Source organism: Varanus komodoensis, unplaced genomic scaffold (assembly GCF_004798865.1).
Source record: "Varanus komodoensis strain SLA01 unplaced genomic scaffold, ASM479886v1 scaffold16, whole genome shotgun sequence".
NCBI classification, from domain to species: Eukaryota; Metazoa; Chordata; class Lepidosauria; order Squamata; family Varanidae; genus Varanus; species Varanus komodoensis.
Genome location: NW_025335468.1, coordinates 26531898 through 26537897, shown reverse-complemented (window position 1 = coordinate 26537897; position 6000 = coordinate 26531898).

Genomic DNA, 6000 nt, shown 5'->3' with positions numbered 1-6000 from the left:
TCACCCTCAGGTCACCCTCTTCCTGCCCCGTCGAGAAAACCAGGTCCAGAGTGTGTCCACGTTCATGGGTCGGGCCGGAGACATGTTGAGACAGCCCCATGGCCGTCATGGAGGCCATGAATTCCTGAGCCGCCCCGGTTAGAGCAGACTCAGCATGGAGATTGAAGTCCCCCAGGACCAACATCCTGGGGGTCCTCAACACCAGGTCCGAGACGGTCTCCGTCAGCTCAGATAGGGAGACTGTTGGGCAGAAGGGTGCACGGTACACCAACAGAATCCCCAATCTGTCTCGTTCGCCCAACACCAAGTAGAGGCACTCCAGCCCTGGTCTCGAAGGGACCGGAAGTCCCGTGAGAGAGGTGGAGGCTCAGTAAACCATGGCTTATTGTGTCATCTGAATGACACAGTACAACATACCATGTTGTTGTAGGGGCTTCTTGTAGAATTACTTGAAGGTTGTATAACCCTCCAACAATCCATGTTAACCAGGTTTATATGGTGAACCCATGCTATGGACTGACTATTCCAAAGAGCGTCTAGCGCATGCCACAACCCACCGCAACTTCACTAAGCCTCAGTGGGCTGTAGTAATTATGTGAATCTGGTGGCTGTGTACATGCTTCATGCACTGCTTAGACTATAAATGGAGTTGTTCCCATGGACTTTGAGAAAGATGCAAACGTGTACCTGACTACTAAGTTACCACTCAGCCGGCTACTCTAGAGGGTGCCTATAAATTGGCCAATCCAAATACAGTCTAGTCTTGCAGGTTTCCCATCCTGCAAGGCATGTTAGCAGTTTTAGCTGACCCTGGGCAACCTTTGTGAAACCCTTTGTTTTGTATACTGATAGCTAATTATTCTGCTGCATGACTCTTGCAGTGGTCAACTAACTCAAGTAGTAAAGAACCTCTTCCTTCTATTCCTCAGTTTCAAAATAGAGTTTATCATTCTGGTTTTTTGTGTGTCTCTCACAAAAAGGAAAAAAAAAAGCAAGCATGTCTTTTTATGTTTACTGCAGTAGCATTGTAGGCTAGTTCCAGAATGACAAAAGGATGCTGTGCGGTATTAGTAGGTAAAGCTTCTAAATGGTATTTGTATTTTGAACATGCTTGTTTTGCTGTTCAGTATGTAGTGAAATTAATGAATTGACCAAGGCTGTCATTCTGAGTAAACGATAAAAATTAATAACTGCACTATAAAATCAATGTCTCTAAAATGTCTAGGAAATTAGAAGAATGCTTCTAATTAATCATATGATGATGAAATGTATGTGTGTTTCTTCACCTAATGAATATTCTTTGAACAATATCAGAGTCATACTCACCTCTGATGGCTTATATGTAAGACTGAGCTGTTTATCTTTTCTGTAAGCTGAGAAATAGCTTATTTCTAAACTGAAATTGTACCACCACAAATGTGTTAGAGTAGGAAAGTAGTGGATAATTTCAAAATCTAACAGCATCAGATGTACAGTCACCCTTTCCTTGAATACATCCAGGGGAAGATTTTGACTTCCTAGCAGTTTGTTCAGTTTTGAGCTTTCCTACATGAAAGACTAGAAAAAGACTATACCTGGTTTTTTAATGTACCAGAGAACTAAGGGATGTATACTAAGATAGGCCGTGTGTGTGTGCAAATGTGCACTCTCTCTCACTCTCTCCCCGCCATCCCCCCACCCAAACTTCAGTGTTATGGATTTGGTCTGAGCATAGATGATGTAGCCATTTTACTGAAGCTAAACAGGTCTGTACTTGGATGGAAAACAGGCTGAGAATTCCATGTACACTTTCAGTTCAGGGATAGAAGAAAAGTGAGTTAGAAATGTACAGAATAAAACTGAAAGTCACTTTTGTACTTTTAAGTATGTCAAAAACAGTTTATCAAGTGGTGTTAAAGGGCTAAAGGAAGCAAAAATGAAAAGCAGCCAAGCACATACCCTGGATTTTAGGAAAGCCAATTTCAATAGACTCAGAACAATGATGAGCAAAGCCCCATGGCAAGTGACTCTAATGAGAAAAGGAGTCCAAGATGGATGGGAATTTTTTAAAAAGAAAATTCTAAAGATACAATTACAAATAATTTCAACAAGAAAAACTGACAGAAGACAACGGAAGACGCCCATGTGGCTTCACAAAATACTTAGAGATGACCTGAAAACAAGAAAGAACTTGTATAAGAAGTGGCAGGAAGGCTAAGCTACAAATACAGGCAGGTAGCATGGAATTGTAGGAAGATTAAAACTAGGAATCAACTCAGGTGACCAAGGGAAGCCAAAAGCAACAACAAAGCCTTCTTCAGATATGTCCACAGTAAAAGACAGAGGAAAGAAATGGGGGTTCAGCTACTCAATGTGGATGGCAAAATGATAACAGATGACAAAAAAAAGGCAGATGTGCTCAATTCCTACTTTTGCTCAGTCTTCTCCCAAAAGAACTATCTCCTTCCTGATGAAGGAGAATTTTGGCTCTGACCTCTTAGCAGAGCAGCAGAGGCACAGGCTGGGAGAGAGTGCTGAGTGGCTAGGGGACTGGCGAAGGAAAGGGAGGAGCTGGGCAGGGGAGCAGAGGGCCAGGAGCAGCAGAGAGGAAGGGGGCGGGGCCAGAGAGGCTAGAGGGGTCAGGAGGAAGCGGACAGGCGGGGGCGGGGCCTGAGGGACTGATAAGGCCGCACTCAGCCATTGGCAGCGCCGCGTTAAGGACAACATGACAAGGGCGTTATCCCTTGTCTGCATCCCTTAGCTGCGGCCTGGGCTGTCCGGGGACTCCCTTCCCTGGGACACAGAGGTTTGATTGTTTGTTTTGTTTGTGCTGTGCTGTGCTTTGCTTCCAATTTAAATTTAAGTTTATTTTATCCTTGCGTGTGTGTGTGCGAGTGGGGTTTTGTGTGGGAGAACTGGGCGAGTGAGAGGAACTACAGGACAAACAAGGCAGGGGACCAAGGTAAGGTCTCGGAAGGGATACCAATGGCAGACCAGGAGATGGCCTTGGCGGGAGTCACGGGTGTTGCTGTCTGCTGCGACAGCTGCGACATGTTCGCCCTTCTCCCCCAGGAGAGGCAGGAATACACTTGCCCTTGGTGCAAGATGGTGACCCTGCTAGAGGAGGAGGTGAGGTGCCTGAGGGCCGCGAGAGCTCTCCAGGCCCCCCAGGAGCAGCCTCCCTCTGGACAGAGGGTTGAGGGAGAGGCCACGGGAGGAGCAGCTGCGGAGACATGGAGGTATGTCACCCACAGGAGGAGGAGGCCGTGCTGGCCTCCTCATGGCACCAATCTGGAACTGGAAAACAGGTTCTCTCCACTTGGGGAGACCGGCAGGACCCCCAGCCTGGGATGACAGGCAGCAAGGGGGCCGCTGCAGGAGAGGCGAGGGCCAGGGCACGGCCGCCCACCAGCACCGGGAAGACACAGTGGCGGGTGATTGTTGTTGGGGACTCCCTGCTGAGGGGCACTGAGGCGGCAGTGTGCCGCCCCAACCTGGAGACAGGGGAGGTTTGCTGCCTGCCAGGTGCATGCATCCGGCATGTGAAGGACAGAGTGGAACGTCTTGTTCACTCTGGGGGTCACCAGCCGCTCCTGGTGATCCATTGGGCACAAACGATGTGGCCAGGCAGGGTGTGGTTGGGATAACCAGGGACTTTGAGGCCTTGGAGAAGAAACAGGGAGTTAAAGGCCCAAGTGGCCTTCTCGTCAATCTTACCTGTCCAGGGATTTGGGCCAGGAAGGGACAGGAGGGCCTCCAAGGTGAACGACTGGCTTAGGGTGTGGTGCCAGAAGGAACGCTTTGGGTTCCTCGACCATAGCACTCATTTTCTTGCCAATGGACTTCTGGCAAGGGATGGGTTACACCTCACGAGGATGGGGAAAAGGTCCTTTGGAGATGCTCTAGTGAGCTTCATCCAGAAGACTTTAAACTGAGCTGGGGGCGGGGTGTTCAGGCCCCCCAGTAACATGTCTGCACTGGACAAGTGTTGGCGGAGGATCAGGGCTCTGGGAGCAGGGTTTTAGAGGTACTGCAGGGACTGACAGGACTCCTACAGAGAGGGGCCAGGTATCAGGGAGGATGGGAGGAAGGAGGAGGCTGGGAACTCTAAGGAAAGGAAGTGGTGGGAAGGAGTTGAGGTGCATGTACACCAATGCTAGGAGCATGGGTAATAAGCAGGAAGAGCTTGAAGCGCTCCTGGGAATAGGAGGGTATGACCTGGTGGGAATCACAGAAACTTGGTGGGATGAAAGGCAAGTCTGGAATGTGAACATAGAAGGGTATCACCTTTTTAGAAAGGACAGGAAGGGAAAGAGAGGTGGGGGCGTGGCTTTATACGTCAGGGAAGGGATAGGATGCAGTGAGATAGAATGCAGCACAGATGGGGATTTGGTAGAGGCAGTCTGGGTGAAACTTAGGGGTTTTGACAGGGAAAGAGACCTGACAGTGGGGGTATGTTATCGCCCTCCAGGTCGACTTGAGACCCTGGATGATGTCCTGACAGGCCAGATTCTAAGGGTATCTCAGGGGAGAGACACAGTAATTATGGGAGATTTCAGTCTCCCGGATATTAGTTGGGAGACTCACTCCGCGGTGACAGCCAGGTCACGTCGCTTCCTAGAAGCTATAGAGGGAGGGTTTTTCACACAGAGGGTCCGAGAGGCGACGAGGGGGGAAAACATTCTTGACTTGGTCTTGACCAATAGGGAGGAGCTGATAGATGAAGTACAGATTAGGGGAGCTCTGGATGCGAGAGATCACTCCATCCTTTGCTTTGAGATCAGGGGACTGGGGACGTGCAGCAGGTCGAGCACTAGAAGCTGGGACTTCAAGAGGGCCAACTTTGGCCAACTGAAGGCCAGACTGGGGAAAGTCTCCTGGGATAGGTTACTGGAAGGTAAGTGAGTTGAGGAGGGGTGGATAGCACTCAAAAGGGAGGTTTTGGAGGCACAAGCCTTGGCAATTCCTCTAGTCAGTAAGGTGGGGAGGCGGAGGAGAGTGCTGCCATGGATGTGAAAGGAGGTGGTTAGAGGGATTAGACAAAAGAGGAACCTCCGTAGGAAATGGGTACTGGGGCAAATAGACAAAAGGGTATACTGGGAGGAGGAGGAGGCCCGTTGCAGAAGGATTCTTCGCAAGGTTAAGACTGATTACGAGCTGAGACTTGCCAAGAATATCAAGAGCAACAAAAATGGCTTCTTTCAGCATGTAAATAGAAAGAGGAAGGGGAGAGAAGTGGTGGGACCACTAAATAAGGAGGAAGGAGATCCAGTGACTGATACGAGGGAACAGGCACAGATGCTAAACGACTATTTTGCCTCTGTGTTCTCCCCAAAGCAGGGCAGGGAATATCTGCATAGGAGATTAGATGAGGCTGGGGACTTAGGGGCACAGATTAGAGTCACCCCCCCTTGAAGTTGAGGGGCTCCTCATAGCATTGGACATTACAAAGGCGCCAGGCCCTGACGGGTTACACCCGAGAGTACTTAGAGAGTTGGCAGGGGTTCTCTCACACCCGCTGGCCTCCATTTTTGAGACCTTGTGGAGAATGGGTGAAGTTCCAGAGGACTGGAGGGTGGCATCAGTGTCCCAATTTTCAAAAAGGGTAGTAGAAGGGACATGGGGAATTATAGACCTGTTAGCCTTACTTCCATTGTAGGAAAAACAATGGAAAGGCTCATAATAGAGATCTAGTGATGCTAGATAGGGAAGGGAGGCTGACAGCCACACAACACGGCTTCCACAAAAACAGGTCCTGCCAGACAAACCTTGTGGAATTCTATGACAAGGTTTTGAGATGGCTAGATGGAGGGGATGCAGTGGATGTGGTATACCTGGATTTCAGCAAGGCCTTTGACAAAGTGCCCTATGATATCCTGGTGGAGAAACTGAGGGGTTTTGGGATACACCAAAGCATTGTCCGCTGGATTAGGGCATGGTTGACTGACCGAAAGCAGAAGGTAACCATTAGTGGGGAATCATCAGGATGGCGGCCAGTGTCAAGCGGGGTCCCCCAGGGCT